The sequence below is a fragment of the Chiloscyllium plagiosum genome, unplaced genomic scaffold (genome assembly GCF_037043375.1).
Source record: "Chiloscyllium plagiosum isolate Xiang-an unplaced genomic scaffold, Cpla_swu_hap1 HiC_scaffold_4, whole genome shotgun sequence".
Taxonomy (NCBI): Eukaryota; Metazoa; Chordata; class Chondrichthyes; order Orectolobiformes; family Hemiscylliidae; genus Chiloscyllium; species Chiloscyllium plagiosum.
Window position 1 is genome coordinate 107,878,126 of NW_028270142.1, and position 19,113 is coordinate 107,897,238.

Here is a 19,113-nt window from a genome sequence, read left to right on the forward strand (position 1 = left end):
TGGAGAAAGAGAACACTGGGGGCTGTTACCAGACAAAAAAAGAGGCCTTCTCCTTCATCCTCGTGAGCTGCAGCCATGCGGTCAGGTTCCGCAAAGTGCTGCTTTCAGATACACGCCAAGCAGGCCGAGATGCAAATAGCAACCGCCACTCGTCTGAAGCAGCACCCGCGAGCCCTGTCTGACCGGTAGGGCCTTTCCTTAGTGCTGACCTGCTCGGATGCGTTGCTGTTCAACTTGTGCAACTGTGGAAGTGGCACACCCCGTGCAGGCCAAATTTCAAGAAGAAGAAACGAAGAGAAGTCCACAGCCAGTTTTCCGACAGGAATGGAAGGCTCCTTCGTCCGGACATTGACATAGTAAGTTGTCATCGAGCAGTTTAGAGCGCTGCTTCGCGGGAAAACTTTGCTTGGAAGGAGTCATAGAGTCATAGAGATGTACATCACGGAAAGAGACCCTTCGGTCGGACCGTTCCGACCAGATATCCCATCCCAATCTAGTCGTACCTGCCGGCACCCGGGCCATATCCCTCCAAACCCTTCCTATTTATATAGCCATCCAGATGCCTTTTAAATGTTGCAATTGTACTAGCCTCCGCCACTTCCTCTGGCAGCTCATTCCATACACGTACCACCCTCTGTGTGAAAAAGGTGCCCCTTAGTTCTCTTTCATATCTTTTCCCTCTCACCCTAAACCTCTGCCCTCTCGTGCTGGTCTCCCGCACCCCAGGGAAAAGACTTTGTCTATTTATCCTATCTATACGCCTCATGATTTTATATCAATGATATAAATATCTCAGCAAGGGGCCCAGCAATCACTTCCCTAGCTTCCCACAGACCTGCTCAGGTCCTGGGCATTTATCCACTTGTATGCGTTTCAAGGCATCCAGCATTCCTCCCCTGCAATGTGGACAATTTACAAGATGTCACCATCCATTTCCCTATATTCTATACTTCTCCCTACATTCTATCCTTTTCCACAGTAAACACTGATGCAAACTACTCGTTTAGTATCGCCCAGCCCCCCCCACCCCCCCACCTCTCCTGCGGCTCGACACAAAGGCCGCTGTGCTGATCATTGAGGGGCCCTATTCTCTCCCTAGTCACCCTTTTGTCCTTATAATGTATTTGTAAAAACCCTTTGGATTTTCCTTAACTCTATCTGCCAAAGCTATCTCAGGTCCCCTTTTTGCCCTCCTGATTTCCCGACTGTCTTTATACTCTGGTAAGGATTCACTCGATCTATCCTGTCTATACCTGACATGTGCTTCCTTCTTTTTCTTAACCAAACCCTCATTTTCTTAGGCTCTTTGGTAAACGGAAGCACCTCCCTTCTTGCTGAGCAAAGGATCTTAGTGCGCTGTGGCGTGGCTCTCCAGTAGCGGAGCCATCGAGACAAAGAGGCCGAATGTTGGCTGCCAAGAGCAAGACATACCGGGCTTTGCCGACCTCCTGACGCCACGGCTCTGCGGCACCGCGAGTGGGCCGTGTCTCTGCACGGGCCGGAGCCCAGCATGTAACGGGCGACGTGCGTGATTGTGGATTGAAAGCCGATATCCTGGCCTCACTTGAGCTGCAGCTTTCTGACAAGGCTTGTTCTGTGGCTCGCAGCACCTTGAAAACCGGCCTATTTGGGCACCCGGTATGCCACTCGGCTGTCGGCTGGCCTTCTTAGCGCAGTAGGCAGCGCGTCAGTCTCATAATCTGAAGGTCCTGAGTTCAATCCTCAGAGAAGGCAAGACTGTGGCCTTTGCCACCGTGCGTGTTTTCTTTCTCTCCGCGGGCAAGAATATTTGCTTTGGACGGCTTCACGCCTGATTTGAGCTGACCACACCAGAGCAAACGCGCTGCTGCAAGGTTTAACATCTGGGCGACACGTGCTCAACTTTTTGTTCTGCGCAGCATTTTGTAAACTCACCATCGTGCCATCTGTGCAGCAGCAAAGACTGGAGCCACATGCAGGGTTCACGCGAGGTCACACTGCTTGCGTCCCAAACGTGTCCCCAGGAAAAGCATTGTGGAGAATGTGGGCATCGATCCCACTACCTCTCGCATGCTAAGCGAGCGCTCTACCATTTGAGCTAATTCCCCTATGCTAGGTGCTCACCTCAGCCCCATGGTGCTTCGGAACGATGAGCTGAGAGCAGCAGGCGATTTCCTCTCGAGATTGTACGCTGTATTCAGCCGAACAACGCGATGCGACTATCGGCACATCCGAGCAGCAGCAGCACGTGCGCGAAGTCTTCTGGAAAACACGGTGCCGCCGAAAGAATCGCCAGCTAGACGCTCTGAGATTCCAGAATCCAAAGGAACCGATCGGCACGAGCAGTCACAACAAGTGTGAGGTAGCACTCGAGAGCGCTGTCTGACTGATTGGAGACTTGCGACACTTTCAAGTGAGTGCTGACTGACTGCGTGGATGTTGTGTTCCTCCAGAGGGCTCCCTGCTGCTCGTGGTTTGCAACTGCAGACGTCACAGCACACCAACAGGCAGAATTCTCTGAAGAAGAAGAAGGTGTATTTTGGAGAAAGAGAACACTGGGGGCTGTTACCAGACAAAAAAAGAGGCCTTCTCCTTCATCCTCGTGAGCTGCAGCCATGCGGTCAGGTTCCGCAAAGTGCTGCTTTCAGATACACGCCAAGCAGGCCGAGATGCAAATAGCAACCGCCACTCGTCTGAAGCAGCACCCGCGAGCCCTGTCTGACCGGTAGGGCCTTTCCTTAGTGCTGACCTGCTCGGATGCGTTGCTGTTCAACTTGTGCAACTGTGGAAGTGGCACACCCCGTGCAGGCCAAATTTCAAGAAGAAGAAACGAAGAGAAGTCCACAGCCAGTTTTCCGACAGGAATGGAAGGCTCCTTCGTCCGGACATTGACATAGTAAGTTGTCATCGAGCAGTTTAGAGCGCTGCTTCGCGGGAAAACTTTGCTTGGAAGGAGTCATAGAGTCATAGAGATGTACATCACGGAAAGAGACCCTTCGGTCGGACCGTTCCGACCAGATATCCCATCCCAATCTAGTCGTACCTGCCGGCACCCGGGCCATATCCCTCCAAACCCTTCCTATTTATATAGCCATCCAGATGCCTTTTAAATGTTGCAATTGTACTAGCCTCCGCCACTTCCTCTGGCAGCTCATTCCATACACGTACCACCCTCTGTGTGAAAAAGGTGCCCCTTAGTTCTCTTTCATATCTTTTCCCTCTCACCCTAAACCTCTGCCCTCTCGTGCTGGTCTCCCGCACCCCAGGGAAAAGACTTTGTCTATTTATCCTATCTATACGCCTCATGATTTTATATCAATGATATAAATATCTCAGCAAGGGGCCCAGCAATCACTTCCCTAGCTTCCCACAGACCTGCTCAGGTCCTGGGCATTTATCCACTTGTATGCGTTTCAAGGCATCCAGCATTCCTCCCCTGCAATGTGGACAATTTACAAGATGTCACCATCCATTTCCCTATATTCTATACTTCTCCCTACATTCTATCCTTTTCCACAGTAAACACTGATGCAAACTACTCGTTTAGTATCGCCCAGCCCCCCCCACCCCCCACCTCTCCTGCGGCTCGACACAAAGGCCGCTGTGCTGATCATTGAGGGGCCCTATTCTCTCCCTAGTCACCCTTTTGTCCTTATAATGTATTTGTAAAAACCCTTTGGATTTTCCTTAACTCTATCTGCCAAAGCTATCTCAGGTCCCCTTTTTGCCCTCCTGATTTCCCGACTGTCTTTATACTCTGGTAAGGATTCACTCGATCTATCCTGTCTATACCTGACATGTGCTTCCTTCTTTTTCTTAACCAAACCCTCATTTTCTTAGGCTCTTTGGTAAACGGAAGCACCTCCCTTCTTGCTGAGCAAAGGATCTTAGTGCGCTGTGGCGTGGCTCTCCAGTAGCGGAGCCATCGAGACAAAGAGGCCGAATGTTGGCTGCCAAGAGCAAGACATACCGGGCTTTGCCGACCTCCTGACGCCACGGCTCTGCGGCACCGCGAGTGGGCCGTGTCTCTGCACGGGCCGGAGCCCAGCATGTAACGGGCGACGTGCATGATTGTGGATTGAAAGCCGATATCCTGGCCTCACTTGAGCTGCAGCTTTCTGACAAGGCTTGTTCTGTGGCTCGCAGCACCTTGAAAACCGGCCTATTTGGGCACCCGGTATGCCACTCGGCTGTCGGCTGGCCTTCTTAGCGCAGTAGGCAGCGCGTCAGTCTCATAATCTGAAGGTCCTGAGTTCAATCCTCAGAGAAGGCAAGACTGTGGCCTTTGCCACCGTGCGTGTTTTCTTTCTCTCCGCGGGCAAGAATATTTGCTTTGGACGGCTTCACGCCTGATTTGAGCTGACCACACCAGAGCAAACGCGCTGCTGCAAGGTTTAACATCTGGGCGACACGTGCTCAACTTTTTGTTCTGCGCAGCATTTTGTAAACTCACCATCGTGCCATCTGTGCAGCAGCAAAGACTGGAGCCACATGCAGGGTTCACGCGAGGTCACACTGCTTGCGTCCCAAACGTGTCCCCAGGAAAAGCATTGTGGAGAATGTGGGCATCGATCCCACTACCTCTCGCATGCTAAGCGAGCGCTCTACCATTTGAGCTAATTCCCCTATGCTAGGTGCTCACCTCAGCCCCATGGTGCTTCGGAACGATGAGCTGAGAGCAGCAGGCGATTTCCTCTCGAGATTGTACGCTGTATTCAGCCGAACAACGCGATGCGACTATCGGCACATCCGAGCAGCAGCAGCACGTGCGCGAAGTCTTCTGGAAAACACGGTGCCGCCGAAAGAATCGCCAGCGAGACGCTCTGAGATTCCAGAATCCAAAGGAACCGATCGGCACGAGCAGTCACAACAAGTGTGAGGTAGCACTCGAGAGCGCTGTCTGACTGATTGGAGACTTGCGACACTTTCAAGTGAGTGCTGACTGACTGCGTGGATGTTGTGTTCCTCCAGAGGGCTCCCTGCTGCTCGTGGTTTGCAACTGCAGACGTCACAGCACACCAACAGGCAGAATTCTCTGAAGAAGAAGAAGGTGTATTTTGGAGAAAGAGAACACTGGGGGCTGTTACCAGACAAAAAAAGAGGCCTTCTCCTTCATCCTCGTGAGCTGCAGCCATGCGGTCAGGTTCCGCAAAGTGCTGCTTTCAGATACACGCCAAGCAGGCCGAGATGCAAATAGCAACCGCCACTCGTCTGAAGCAGCACCCGCGAGCCCTGTCTGACCGGTAGGGCCTTTCCTTAGTGCTGACCTGCTCGGATGCGTTGCTGTTCAACTTGTGCAACTGTGGAAGTGGCACACCCCGTGCAGGCCAAATTTCAAGAAGAAGAAACGAAGAGAAGTCCACAGCCAGTTTTCCGACAGGAATGGAAGGCTCCTTCGTCCGGACATTGACATAGTAAGTTGTCATCGAGCAGTTTAGAGCGCTGCTTCGCGGGAAAACTTTGCTTGGAAGGAGTCATAGAGTCATAGAGATGTACATCACGGAAAGAGACCCTTCGGTCGGACCGTTCCGACCAGATATCCCATCCCAATCTAGTCGTACCTGCCGGCACCCGGGCCATATCCCTCCAAACCCTTCCTATTTATATAGCCATCCAGATGCCTTTTAAATGTTGCAATTGTACTAGCCTCCGCCACTTCCTCTGGCAGCTCATTCCATACACGTACCACCCTCTGTGTGAAAAAGGTGCCCCTTAGTTCTCTTTCATATCTTTTCCCTCTCACCCTAAACCTCTGCCCTCTCGTGCTGGTCTCCCGCACCCCAGGGAAAAGACTTTGTCTATTTATCCTATCTATACGCCTCATGATTTTATATCAATGATATAAATATCTCAGCAAGGGGCCCAGCAATCACTTCCCTAGCTTCCCACAGACCTGCTCAGGTCCTGGGCATTTATCCACTTGTATGCGTTTCAAGGCATCCAGCATTCCTCCCCTGCAATGTGGACAATTTACAAGATGTCACCATCCATTTCCCTATATTCTATACTTCTCCCTACATTCTATCCTTTTCCACAGTAAACACTGATGCAAACTACTCGTTTAGTATCGCCCAGCCCCCCCCACCCCCCACCTCTCCTGCGGCTCGACACAAAGGCCGCTGTGCTGATCATTGAGGGGCCCTATTCTCTCCCTAGTCACCCTTTTGTCCTTATAATGTATTTGTAAAAACCCTTTGGATTTTCCTTAACTCTATCTGCCAAAGCTATCTCAGGTCCCCTTTTTGCCCTCCTGATTTCCCGACTGTCTTTATACTCTGGTAAGGATTCACTCGATCTATCCTGTCTATACCTGACATGTGCTTCCTTCTTTTTCTTAACCAAACCCTCATTTTCTTAGGCTCTTTGGTAAACGGAAGCACCTCCCTTCTTGCTGAGCAAAGGATCTTAGTGCGCTGTGGCGTGGCTCTCCAGTAGCGGAGCCATCGAGACAAAGAGGCCGAATGTTGGCTGCCAAGAGCAAGACATACCGGGCTTTGCCGACCTCCTGACGCCACGGCTCTGCGGCACCGCGAGTGGGCCGTGTCTCTGCACGGGCCGGAGCCCAGCATGTAACGGGCGACGTGCGTGATTGTGGATTGAAAGCCGATATCCTGGCCTCACTTGAGCTGCAGCTTTCTGACAAGGCTTGTTCTGTGGCTCGCAGCACCTTGAAAACCGGCCTATTTGGGCACCCGGTATGCCCCTCGGCTGTCGGCTGGCCTTCTTAGCGCAGTAGGCAGCGCGTCAGTCTCATAGTCTGAAGGTCCTGAGTTCAATCCTCAGAGAAGGCAAGACTGTGGCCTTTGCCACCGTGCGTGTTTTCTTTCTCTCCGCGGGCAAGAATATTTGCTTTGGACGGCTTCACGCCTGATTTGAGCTGACCACACCAGAGCAAACGCGCTGCTGCAAGGTTTAACATCTGGGCGACACGTGCTCAACTTTTTGTTCTGCGCAGCATTTTGTAAACTCACCATCGTGCCATCTGTGCAGCAGCAAAGACTGGAGCCACATGCAGGGTTCACGCGAGGTCACACTGCTTGCGTCCCAAACGTGTCCCCAGGAAAAGCATTGTGGAGAATGTGGGCATCGATCCCACTACCTCTCGCATGCTAAGCGAGCGCTCTACCATTTGAGCTAATTCCCCTATGCTAGGTGCTCACCTCAGCCCCATGGTGCTTCGGAACGATGAGCTGAGAGCAGCAGGCGATTTCCTCTCGAGATTGTACGCTGTATTCAGCCGAACAACGCGATGCGACTATCGGCACATCCGAGCAGCAGCAGCACGTGCGCGAAGTCTTCTGGAAAACACGGTGCCGCCGAAAGAATCGCCAGCGAGACGCTCTGAGATTCCAGAATCCAAAGGAACCGATCGGCACGAGCAGTCACAACAAGTGTGAGGTAGCACTCGAGAGCGCTGTCTGACTGATTGGAGACTTGCGACACTTTCAAGTGAGTGCTGACTGACTGCGTGGATGTTGTGTTCCTCCAGAGGGCTCCCTGCTGCTCGTGGTTTGCAACTGCAGACGTCACAGCACACCAACAGGCAGAATTCTCTGAAGAAGAAGAAGGTGTATTTTGGAGAAAGAGAACACTGGGGGCTGTTACCAGACAAAAAAAGAGGCCTTCTCCTTCATCCTCGTGAGCTGCAGCCATGCGGTCAGGTTCCGCAAAGTGCTGCTTTCAGATACACGCCAAGCAGGCCGAGATGCAAATAGCAACCGCCACTCGTCTGAAGCAGCACCCGCGAGCCCTGTCTGACCGGTAGGGCCTTTCCTTAGTGCTGACCTGCTCGGATGCGTTGCTGTTCAACTTGTGCAACTGTGGAAGTGGCACACCCCGTGCAGGCCAAATTTCAAGAAGAAGAAACGAAGAGAAGTCCACAGCCAGTTTTCCGACAGGAATGGAAGGCTCCTTCGTCCGGACATTGACATAGTAAGTTGTCATCGAGCAGTTTAGAGCGCTGCTTCGCGGGAAAACTTTGCTTGGAAGGAGTCATAGAGTCATAGAGATGTACATCACGGAAAGAGACCCTTCGGTCGGACCGTTCCGACCAGATATCCCATCCCAATCTAGTCGTACCTGCCGGCACCCGGGCCATATCCCTCCAAACCCTTCCTATTTATATAGCCATCCAGATGCCTTTTAAATGTTGCAATTGTACTAGCCTCCGCCACTTCCTCTGGCAGCTCATTCCATACACGTACCACCCTCTGTGTGAAAAAGGTGCCCCTTAGTTCTCTTTCATATCTTTTCCCTCTCACCCTAAACCTCTGCCCTCTCGTGCTGGTCTCCCGCACCCCAGGGAAAAGACTTTGTCTATTTATCCTATCTATACGCCTCATGATTTTATATCAATGATATAAATATCTCAGCAAGGGGCCCAGCAATCACTTCCCTAGCTTCCCACAGACCTGCTCAGGTCCTGGGCATTTATCCACTTGTATGCGTTTCAAGGCATCCAGCATTCCTCCCCTGCAATGTGGACAATTTACAAGATGTCACCATCCATTTCCCTATATTCTATACTTCTCCCTACATTCTATCCTTTTCCACAGTAAACACTGATGCAAACTACTCGTTTAGTATCGCCCAGCCCCCCCCACCCCCCACCTCTCCTGCGGCTCGACACAAAGGCCGCTGTGCTGATCATTGAGGGGCCCTATTCTCTCCCTAGTCACCCTTTTGTCCTTATAATGTATTTGTAAAAACCCTTTGGATTTTCCTTAACTCTATCTGCCAAAGCTATCTCAGGTCCCCTTTTTGCCCTCCTGATTTCCCGACTGTCTTTATACTCTGGTAAGGATTCACTCGATCTATCCTGTCTATACCTGACATGTGCTTCCTTCTTTTTCTTAACCAAACCCTCATTTTCTTAGGCTCTTTGGTAAACGGAAGCACCTCCCTTCTTGCTGAGCAAAGGATCTTAGTGCGCTGTGGCGTGGCTCTCCAGTAGCGGAGCCATCGAGACAAAGAGGCCGAATGTTGGCTGCCAAGAGCAAGACATACCGGGCTTTGCCGACCTCCTGACGCCACGGCTCTGCGGCACCGCGAGTGGGCCGTGTCTCTGCACGGGCCGGAGCCCAGCATGTAACGGGCGACGTGCATGATTGTGGATTGAAAGCCGATATCCTGGCCTCACTTGAGCTGCAGCTTTCTGACAAGGCTTGTTCTGTGGCTCGCAGCACCTTGAAAACCGGCCTATTTGGGCACCCGGTATGCCACTCGGCTGTCGGCTGGCCTTCTTAGCGCAGTAGGCAGCGCGTCAGTCTCATAATCTGAAGGTCCTGAGTTCAATCCTCAGAGAAGGCAAGACTGTGGCCTTTGCCACCGTGCGTGTTTTCTTTCTCTCCGCGGGCAAGAATATTTGCTTTGGACGGCTTCACGCCTGATTTGAGCTGACCACACCAGAGCAAACGCGCTGCTGCAAGGTTTAACATCTGGGCGACACGTGCTCAACTTTTTGTTCTGCGCAGCATTTTGTAAACTCACCATCGTGCCATCTGTGCAGCAGCAAAGACTGGAGCCACATGCAGGGTTCACGCGAGGTCACACTGCTTGCGTCCCAAACGTGTCCCCAGGAAAAGCATTGTGGAGAATGTGGGCATCGATCCCACTACCTCTCGCATGCTAAGCGAGCGCTCTACCATTTGAGCTAATTCCCCTATGCTAGGTGCTCACCTCAGCCCCATGGTGCTTCGGAACGATGAGCTGAGAGCAGCAGGCGATTTCCTCTCGAGATTGTACGCTGTATTCAGCCGAACAACGCGATGCGACTATCGGCACATCCGAGCAGCAGCAGCACGTGCGCGAAGTCTTCTGGAAAACACGGTGCCGCCGAAAGAATCGCCAGCGAGACGCTCTGAGATTCCAGAATCCAAAGGAACCGATCGGCACGAGCAGTCACAACAAGTGTGAGGTAGCACTCGAGAGCGCTGTCTGACTGATTGGAGACTTGCGACACTTTCAAGTGAGTGCTGACTGACTGCGTGGATGTTGTGTTCCTCCAGAGGGCTCCCTGCTGCTCGTGGTTTGCAACTGCAGACGTCACAGCACACCAACAGGCAGAATTCTCTGAAGAAGAAGAAGGTGTATTTTGGAGAAAGAGAACACTGGGGGCTGTTACCAGACAAAAAAAGAGGCCTTCTCCTTCATCCTCGTGAGCTGCAGCCATGCGGTCAGGTTCCGCAAAGTGCTGCTTTCAGATACACGCCAAGCAGGCCGAGATGCAAATAGCAACCGCCACTCGTCTGAAGCAGCACCCGCGAGCCCTGTCTGACCGGTAGGGCCTTTCCTTAGTGCTGACCTGCTCGGATGCGTTGCTGTTCAACTTGTGCAACTGTGGAAGTGGCACACCCCGTGCAGGCCAAATTTCAAGAAGAAGAAACGAAGAGAAGTCCACAGCCAGTTTTCCGACAGGAATGGAAGGCTCCTTCGTCCGGACATTGACATAGTAAGTTGTCATCGAGCAGTTTAGAGCGCTGCTTCGCGGGAAAACTTTGCTTGGAAGGAGTCATAGAGTCATAGAGATGTACATCACGGAAAGAGACCCTTCGGTCGGACCGTTCCGACCAGATATCCCATCCCAATCTAGTCGTACCTGCCGGCACCCGGGCCATATCCCTCCAAACCCTTCCTATTTATATAGCCATCCAGATGCCTTTTAAATGTTGCAATTGTACTAGCCTCCGCCACTTCCTCTGGCAGCTCATTCCATACACGTACCACCCTCTGTGTGAAAAAGGTGCCCCTTAGTTCTCTTTCATATCTTTTCCCTCTCACCCTAAACCTCTGCCCTCTCGTGCTGGTCTCCCGCACCCCAGGGAAAAGACTTTGTCTATTTATCCTATCTATACGCCTCATGATTTTATATCAATGATATAAATATCTCAGCAAGGGGCCCAGCAATCACTTCCCTAGCTTCCCACAGACCTGCTCAGGTCCTGGGCATTTATCCACTTGTATGCGTTTCAAGGCATCCAGCATTCCTCCCCTGCAATGTGGACAATTTACAAGATGTCACCATCCATTTCCCTATATTCTATACTTCTCCCTACATTCTATCCTTTTCCACAGTAAACACTGATGCAAACTACTCGTTTAGTATCGCCCAGCCCCCCCCACCCCCCACCTCTCCTGCGGCTCGACACAAAGGCCGCTGTGCTGATCATTGAGGGGCCCTATTCTCTCCCTAGTCACCCTTTTGTCCTTATAATGTATTTGTAAAAACCCTTTGGATTTTCCTTAACTCTATCTGCCAAAGCTATCTCAGGTCCCCTTTTTGCCCTCCTGATTTCCCGACTGTCTTTATACTCTGGTAAGGATTCACTCGATCTATCCTGTCTATACCTGACATGTGCTTCCTTCTTTTTCTTAACCAAACCCTCATTTTCTTAGGCTCTTTGGTAAACGGAAGCACCTCCCTTCTTGCTGAGCAAAGGATCTTAGTGCGCTGTGGCGTGGCTCTCCAGTAGCGGAGCCATCGAGACAAAGAGGCCGAATGTTGGCTGCCAAGAGCAAGACATACCGGGCTTTGCCGACCTCCTGACGCCACGGCTCTGCGGCACCGCGAGTGGGCCGTGTCTCTGCACGGGCCGGAGCCCAGCATGTAACGGGCGACGTGCGTGATTGTGGATTGAAAGCCGATATCCTGGCCTCACTTGAGCTGCAGCTTTCTGACAAGGCTTGTTCTGTGGCTCGCAGCACCTTGAAAACCGGCCTATTTGGGCACCCGGTATGCCCCTCGGCTGTCGGCTGGCCTTCTTAGCGCAGTAGGCAGCGCGTCAGTCTCATAGTCTGAAGGTCCTGAGTTCAATCCTCAGAGAAGGCAAGACTGTGGCCTTTGCCACCGTGCGTGTTTTCTTTCTCTCCGCGGGCAAGAATATTTGCTTTGGACGGCTTCACGCCTGATTTGAGCTGACCACACCAGAGCAAACGCGCTGCTGCAAGGTTTAACATCTGGGCGACACGTGCTCAACTTTTTGTTCTGCGCAGCATTTTGTAAACTCACCATCGTGCCATCTGTGCAGCAGCAAAGACTGGAGCCACATGCAGGGTTCACGCGAGGTCACACTGCTTGCGTCCCAAACGTGTCCCCAGGAAAAGCATTGTGGAGAATGTGGGCATCGATCCCACTACCTCTCGCATGCTAAGCGAGCGCTCTACCATTTGAGCTAATTCCCCTATGCTAGGTGCTCACCTCAGCCCCATGGTGCTTCGGAACGATGAGCTGAGAGCAGCAGGCGATTTCCTCTCGAGATTGTACGCTGTATTCAGCCGAACAACGCGATGCGACTATCGGCACATCCGAGCAGCAGCAGCACGTGCGCGAAGTCTTCTGGAAAACACGGTGCCGCCGAAAGAATCGCCAGCGAGACGCTCTGAGATTCCAGAATCCAAAGGAACCGATCGGCACGAGCAGTCACAACAAGTGTGAGGTAGCACTCGAGAGCGCTGTCTGACTGATTGGAGACTTGCGACACTTTCAAGTGAGTGCTGACTGACTGCGTGGATGTTGTGTTCCTCCAGAGGGCTCCCTGCTGCTCGTGGTTTGCAACTGCAGACGTCACAGCACACCAACAGGCAGAATTCTCTGAAGAAGAAGAAGGTGTATTTTGGAGAAAGAGAACACTGGGGGCTGTTACCAGACAAAAAAAGAGGCCTTCTCCTTCATCCTCGTGAGCTGCAGCCATGCGGTCAGGTTCCGCAAAGTGCTGCTTTCAGATACACGCCAAGCAGGCCGAGATGCAAATAGCAACCGCCACTCGTCTGAAGCAGCACCCGCGAGCCCTGTCTGACCGGTAGGGCCTTTCCTTAGTGCTGACCTGCTCGGATGCGTTGCTGTTCAACTTGTGCAACTGTGGAAGTGGCACACCCCGTGCAGGCCAAATTTCAAGAAGAAGAAACGAAGAGAAGTCCACAGCCAGTTTTCCGACAGGAATGGAAGGCTCCTTCGTCCGGACATTGACATAGTAAGTTGTCATCGAGCAGTTTAGAGCGCTGCTTCGCGGGAAAACTTTGCTTGGAAGGAGTCATAGAGTCATAGAGATGTACATCACGGAAAGAGACCCTTCGGTCGGACCGTTCCGACCAGATATCCCATCCCAATCTAGTCGTACCTGCCGGCACCCGGGCCATATCCCTCCAAACCCTTCCTATTTATATAGCCATCCAGATGCCTTTTAAATGTTGCAATTGTACTAGCCTCCGCCACTTCCTCTGGCAGCTCATTCCATACACGTACCACCCTCTGTGTGAAAAAGGTGCCCCTTAGTTCTCTTTCATATCTTTTCCCTCTCACCCTAAACCTCTGCCCTCTCGTGCTGGTCTCCCGCACCCCAGGGAAAAGACTTTGTCTATTTATCCTATCTATACGCCTCATGATTTTATATCAATGATATAAATATCTCAGCAAGGGGCCCAGCAATCACTTCCCTAGCTTCCCACAGACCTGCTCAGGTCCTGGGCATTTATCCACTTGTATGCGTTTCAAGGCATCCAGCATTCCTCCCCTGCAATGTGGACAATTTACAAGATGTCACCATCCATTTCCCTATATTCTATACTTCTCCCTACATTCTATCCTTTTCCACAGTAAACACTGATGCAAACTACTCGTTTAGTATCGCCCAGCCCCCCCCACCCCCCCACCTCTCCTGCGGCTCGACACAAAGGCCGCTGTGCTGATCATTGAGGGGCCCTATTCTCTCCCTAGTCACCCTTTTGTCCTTATAATGTATTTGTAAAAACCCTTTGGATTTTCCTTAACTCTATCTGCCAAAGCTATCTCAGGTCCCCTTTTTGCCCTCCTGATTTCCCGACTGTCTTTATACTCTGGTAAGGATTCACTCGATCTATCCTGTCTATACCTGACATGTGCTTCCTTCTTTTTCTTAACCAAACCCTCATTTTCTTAGGCTCTTTGGTAAACGGAAGCACCTCCCTTCTTGCTGAGCAAAGGATCTTAGTGCGCTGTGGCGTGGCTCTCCAGTAGCGGAGCCATCGAGACAAAGAGGCCGAATGTTGGCTGCCAAGAGCAAGACATACCGGGCTTTGCCGACCTCCTGACGCCACGGCTCTGCGGCACCGCGAGTGGGCCGTGTCTCTGCACGGGCCGGAGCCCAGCATGTAACGGGCGACGTGCGTGATTGTGGATTGAAAGCCGATATCCTGGCCTCACTTGAGCTGCAGCTTTCTGACAAGGCTTGTTCTGTGGCTCGCAGCACCTTGAAAACCGGCCTATTTGGGCACCCGGTATGCCACTCGGCTGTCGGCTGGCCTTCTTAGCGCAGTAGGCAGCGCGTCAGTCTCATAATCTGAAGGTCCTGAGTTCAATCCTCAGAGAAGGCAAGACTGTGGCCTTTGCCACCGTGCGTGTTTTCTTTCTCTCCGCGGGCAAGAATATTTGCTTTGGACGGCTTCACGCCTGATTTGAGCTGACCACACCAGAGCAAACGCGCTGCTGCAAGGTTTAACATCTGGGCGACACGTGCTCAACTTTTTGTTCTGCGCAGCATTTTGTAAACTCACCATCGTGCCATCTGTGCAGCAGCAAAGACTGGAGCCACATGCAGGGTTCACGCGAGGTCACACTGCTTGCGTCCCAAACGTGTCCCCAGGAAAAGCATTGTGGAGAATGTGGGCATCGATCCCACTACCTCTCGCATGCTAAGCGAGCGCTCTACCATTTGAGCTAATTCCCCTATGCTAGGTGCTCACCTCAGCCCCATGGTGCTTCGGAACGATGAGCTGAGAGCAGCAGGCGATTTCCTCTCGAGATTGTACGCTGTATTCAGCCGAACAACGCGATGCGACTATCGGCACATCCGAGCAGCAGCAGCACGTGCGCGAAGTCTTCTGGAAAACACGGTGCCGCCGAAAGAATCGCCAGCGAGACGCTCTGAGATTCCAGAATCCAAAGGAACCGATCGGCACGAGCAGTCACAACAAGTGTGAGGTAGCACTCGAGAGCGCTGTCTGACTGATTGGAGACTTGCGACACTTTCAAGTGAGTGCTGACTGACTGCGTGGATGTTGTGTTCCTCCAGAGGGCTCCCTGCTGCTCGTGGTTTGCAACTGCAGACGTCACAGCACACCAACAGGCAGAATTCTCTGAAGAAGAAGAAGGTGTATTTTGGAGAAAGAGAACACTGGGGGCTGTTACCAGACAAAAAAAGAGGCCTTCTCCTTCATCCTCGTGAGCTGCAGCCATGCGGTCAGGTTCCGCAAAGTGCTGCTTTCAGATACACGCCAAGCAGGCCGAGATGCAAATAGCAACCGCCACTCGTCTGAAGCAGCACCCGCGAGCCCTGTCTGACCGGTAGGGCCTTTCCTTAGTGCTGACCTGCTCGGATGCGTTGCTGTTCAACTTGTGCAACTGTGGAAGTGGCACACCCCGTGCAGGCCAAATTTCAAGAAGAAGAAACGAAGAGAAGTCCACAGCCAGTTTTCCGACAGGAATGGAAGGCTCCTTCGTCCGGACATTGACATAGTAAGTTGTCATCGAGCAGTTTAGAGCGCTGCTTCGCGGGAAAACTTTGCTTGGAAGGAGTCATAGAGTCATAGAGATGTACATCACGGAAAGAGACCCTTCGGTCGGACCGTTCCGACCAGATATCCCATCCCAATCTAGTCGTACCTGCCGGCACCCGGGCCATATCCCTCCAAACCCTTCCTATTTATATAGCCATCCAGATGCCTTTTAAATGTTGCAATTGTACTAGCCTCCGCCACTTCCTCTGGCAGCTCATTCCATACACGTACCACCCTCTGTGTGAAAAAGGTGCCCCTTAGTTCTCTTTCATATCTTTTCCCTCTCACCCTAAACCTCTGCCCTCTCGTGCTGGTCTCCCGCACCCCAGGGAAAAGACTTTGTCTATTTATCCTATCTATACGCCTCATGATTTTATATCAATGATATAAATATCTCAGCAAGGGGCCCAGCAATCACTTCCCTAGCTTCCCACAGACCTGCTCAGGTCCTGGGCATTTATCCACTTGTATGCGTTTCAAGGCATCCAGCATTCCTCCCCTGCAATGTGGACAATTTACAAGATGTCACCATCCATTTCCCTATATTCTATACTTCTCCCTACATTCTATCCTTTTCCACAGTAAACACTGATGCAAACTACTCGTTTAGTATCGCCCAGCCCCCCCCACCCCCCACCTCTCCTGCGGCTCGACACAAAGGCCGCTGTGCTGATCATTGAGGGGCCCTATTCTCTCCCTAGTCACCCTTTTGTCCTTATAATGTATTTGTAAAAACCCTTTGGATTTTCCTTAACTCTATCTGCCAAAGCTATCTCAGGTCCCCTTTTTGCCCTCCTGATTTCCCGACTGTCTTTATACTCTGGTAAGGATTCACTCGATCTATCCTGTCTATACCTGACATGTGCTTCCTTCTTTTTCTTAACCAAACCCTCATTTTCTTAGGCTCTTTGGTAAACGGAAGCACCTCCCTTCTTGCTGAGCAAAGGATCTTAGTGCGCTGTGGCGTGGCTCTCCAGTAGCGGAGCCATCGAGACAAAGAGGCCGAATGTTGGCTGCCAAGAGCAAGACATACCGGGCTTTGCCGACCTCCTGACGCCACGGCTCTGCGGCACCGCGAGTGGGCCGTGTCTCTGCACGGGCCGGAGCCCAGCATGTAACGGGCGACGTGCATGATTGTGGATTGAAAGCCGATATCCTGGCCTCACTTGAGCTGCAGCTTTCTGACAAGGCTTGTTCTGTGGCTCGCAGCACCTTGAAAACCGGCCTATTTGGGCACCCGGTATGCCACTCGGCTGTCGGCTGGCCTTCTTAGCGCAGTAGGCAGCGCGTCAGTCTCATAATCTGAAGGTCCTGAGTTCAATCCTCAGAGAAGGCAAGACTGTGGCCTTTGCCACCGTGCGTGTTTTCTTTCTCTCCGCGGGCAAGAATATTTGCTTTGGACGGCTTCACGCCTGATTTGAGCTGACCACACCAGAGCAAACGCGCTGCTGCAAGGTTTAACATCTGGGCGACACGTGCTCAACTTTTTGTTCTGCGCAGCATTTTGTAAACTCACCATCGTGCCATCTGTGCAGCAGCAAAGACTGGAGCCACATGCAGGGTTCACGCGAGGTCACACTGCTTGCGTCCCAAACGTGTCCCCAGGAAAAGCATTGTGGAGAATGTGGGCATCGATCCCACTACCTCTCGCATGCTAAGCGAGCGCTCTACCATTTGAGCTAATTCCCCTATGCTAGGTGCTCACCTCAGCCCCATGGTGCTTCGGAACGATGAGCTGAGAGCAGCAGGCGATTTCCTCTCGAGATTGTACGCTGTATTCAGCCGAACAACGCGATGCGACTATCGGCACATCCGAGCAGCAGCAGCACGTGCGCGAAGTCTTCTGGAAAACACGGTGCCGCCGAAAGAATCGCCAGCGAGACGCTCTGAGATTCCAGAATCCAAAGGAACCGATCGGCACGAGCAGTCACAACAAGTGTGAGGTAGCACTCGAGAGCGCTGTCTGACTGATTGGAGACTTGCGACACTTTCAAGTGAGTGCTGACTGACTGCGTGGATGTTGTGTTCCTCCAGAGGGCTCCCTGCTGCTCGTGGTTTGCAACTGCAGACGTCACAGCACACCAACAGGCAGAATTCTCTGAAGAAGAAGAAGGTGTATTTTGGAGAAAGAGAACACTGGGGGCTGTTACCAGACAAAAAAAGAGGCCTTCTCCTTCATCCTCGTGAGCTGCAGCCATGCGGTCAGGTTCCGCAAAGTGCTGCTTTCAGATACACGCCAAGCAGGCCGAGATGCAAATAGCAACCGCCACTCGTCTGAAGCAGCACCCGCGAGCCCTGTCTGACCGGTAGGGCCTTTCCTTAGTGCTGACCTGCTCGGATGCGTTGCTGTTCAACTTGTGCAACTGTGGAAGTGGCACACCCCGTGCAGGCCAAATTTCAAGAAGAAGAAACGAAGAGAAGTCCACAGCCAGTTTTCCGACAGGAATGGAAGGCTCCTTCGTCCGGACATTGACATAGTAAGTTGTCATCGAGCAGTTTAGAGCGCTGCTTCGCGGGAAAACTTTGCTTGGAAGGAGTCATAGAGTCATAGAGATGTACATCACGGAAAGAGACCCTTCGGTCGGACCGTTCCGACCAGATATCCCATCCCAATCTAGTCGTACCTGCCGGCACCCGGGCCATATCCCTCCAAACCCTTCCTATTTATATAGCCATCCAGATGCCTTTTAAATGTTGCAATTGTACTAGCCTCCGCCACTTCCTCTGGCAGCTCATTCCATACACGTACCACCCTCTGTGTGAAAAAGGTGCCCCTTAGTTCTCTTTCATATCTTTTCCCTCTCACCCTAAACCTCTGCCCTCTCGTGCTGGTCTCCCGCACCCCAGGGAAAAGACTTTGTCTATTTATCCTATCTATACGCCTCATGATTTTATATCAATGATATAAATATCTCAGCAAGGGGCCCAGCAATCACTTCCCTAGCTTCCCACAGACCTGCTCAGGTCCTGGGCATTTATCCACTTGTATGCGTTTCAAGGCATCCAGCATTCCTCCCCTGCAATGTGGACAATTTACAAGATGTCACCATCCATTTCCCTATATTCTATACTTCTCCCTACATTCTATCCTTTTCCACAGTAAACACTGATGCAAACTACTCGTTTAGTATCGCCCAGCCCCCCCCACCCCCCACCTCTCCTGCGGCTCGACACAAAGGCCGCTGTGCTGATCATTGAGGGGCCCTATTCTCTCCCTAGTCACCCTTTTGTCCTTATAATGTATTTGTAAAAACCCTTTGGATTTTCCTTAACTCTATCTGCCAAAGCTATCTCAGGTCCCCTTTTTGCCCTCCTGATTTCCCGACTGTCTTTATACTCTGGTAAGGATTCACTCGATCTATCCTGTCTATACCTGACATGTGCTTCCTTCTTTTTCTTAACCAAACCCTCATTTTCTTAGGCTCTTTGGTAAACGGAAGCACCTCCCTTCTTGCTGAGCAAAGGATCTTAGTGCGCTGTGGCGTGGCTCTCCAGTAGCGGAGCCATCGAGACAAAGAGGCCGAATGTTGGCTGCCAAGAGCAAGACATACCGGGCTTTGCCGACCTCCTGACGCCACGGCTCTGCGGCACCGCGAGTGGGCCGTG

The 19,113-nt window shown here is 52.0% G+C and overlaps 14 non-coding genes across 14 annotated transcripts; 7 read left to right on the forward strand and 7 right to left on the reverse strand.

The window, feature by feature from the left end:
* The first annotated feature begins 1,661 nt into the window (after positions 1-1,661).
* trnam-cau (transfer RNA methionine (anticodon CAU)) lies at positions 1,662-1,734 on the forward strand. The gene has a single exon. It is a non-coding gene; the product is annotated as a tRNA-Met (tRNA).
* Positions 1,735-2,014: 280 nt separating this feature from the next.
* On the reverse strand, positions 2,015-2,087 carry trnaa-agc (transfer RNA alanine (anticodon AGC)). The gene has a single exon. It is a non-coding gene; the product is annotated as a tRNA-Ala (tRNA).
* Positions 2,088-4,179: 2,092 nt separating this feature from the next.
* trnam-cau (transfer RNA methionine (anticodon CAU)) lies at positions 4,180-4,252 on the forward strand. The gene has a single exon. It is a non-coding gene; the product is annotated as a tRNA-Met (tRNA).
* Positions 4,253-4,532: 280 nt separating this feature from the next.
* Positions 4,533-4,605, reverse strand: trnaa-agc (transfer RNA alanine (anticodon AGC)). The gene has a single exon. It is a non-coding gene; the product is annotated as a tRNA-Ala (tRNA).
* A 2,092-nt stretch (positions 4,606-6,697) lies between these two features.
* trnam-cau (transfer RNA methionine (anticodon CAU)) lies at positions 6,698-6,770 on the forward strand. Its single transcript has one exon. It is a non-coding gene; the product is annotated as a tRNA-Met (tRNA).
* Positions 6,771-7,050: 280 nt separating this feature from the next.
* trnaa-agc (transfer RNA alanine (anticodon AGC)) lies at positions 7,051-7,123 on the reverse strand. Its single transcript has one exon. It is a non-coding gene; the product is annotated as a tRNA-Ala (tRNA).
* Positions 7,124-9,215: 2,092 nt separating this feature from the next.
* On the forward strand, positions 9,216-9,288 carry trnam-cau (transfer RNA methionine (anticodon CAU)). Its single transcript has one exon. It is a non-coding gene; the product is annotated as a tRNA-Met (tRNA).
* Positions 9,289-9,568: 280 nt separating this feature from the next.
* On the reverse strand, positions 9,569-9,641 carry trnaa-agc (transfer RNA alanine (anticodon AGC)). The gene has a single exon. It is a non-coding gene; the product is annotated as a tRNA-Ala (tRNA).
* Positions 9,642-11,733: 2,092 nt separating this feature from the next.
* On the forward strand, positions 11,734-11,806 carry trnam-cau (transfer RNA methionine (anticodon CAU)). The gene has a single exon. It is a non-coding gene; the product is annotated as a tRNA-Met (tRNA).
* Positions 11,807-12,086: 280 nt separating this feature from the next.
* trnaa-agc (transfer RNA alanine (anticodon AGC)) lies at positions 12,087-12,159 on the reverse strand. The gene has a single exon. It is a non-coding gene; the product is annotated as a tRNA-Ala (tRNA).
* A 2,093-nt stretch (positions 12,160-14,252) lies between these two features.
* trnam-cau (transfer RNA methionine (anticodon CAU)) lies at positions 14,253-14,325 on the forward strand. The gene has a single exon. It is a non-coding gene; the product is annotated as a tRNA-Met (tRNA).
* A 280-nt stretch (positions 14,326-14,605) lies between these two features.
* Positions 14,606-14,678, reverse strand: trnaa-agc (transfer RNA alanine (anticodon AGC)). The gene has a single exon. It is a non-coding gene; the product is annotated as a tRNA-Ala (tRNA).
* Positions 14,679-16,770: 2,092 nt separating this feature from the next.
* trnam-cau (transfer RNA methionine (anticodon CAU)) lies at positions 16,771-16,843 on the forward strand. The gene has a single exon. It is a non-coding gene; the product is annotated as a tRNA-Met (tRNA).
* Positions 16,844-17,123: 280 nt separating this feature from the next.
* trnaa-agc (transfer RNA alanine (anticodon AGC)) lies at positions 17,124-17,196 on the reverse strand. Its single transcript has one exon. It is a non-coding gene; the product is annotated as a tRNA-Ala (tRNA).
* Positions 17,197-19,113: the final 1,917 nt, after the last annotated feature.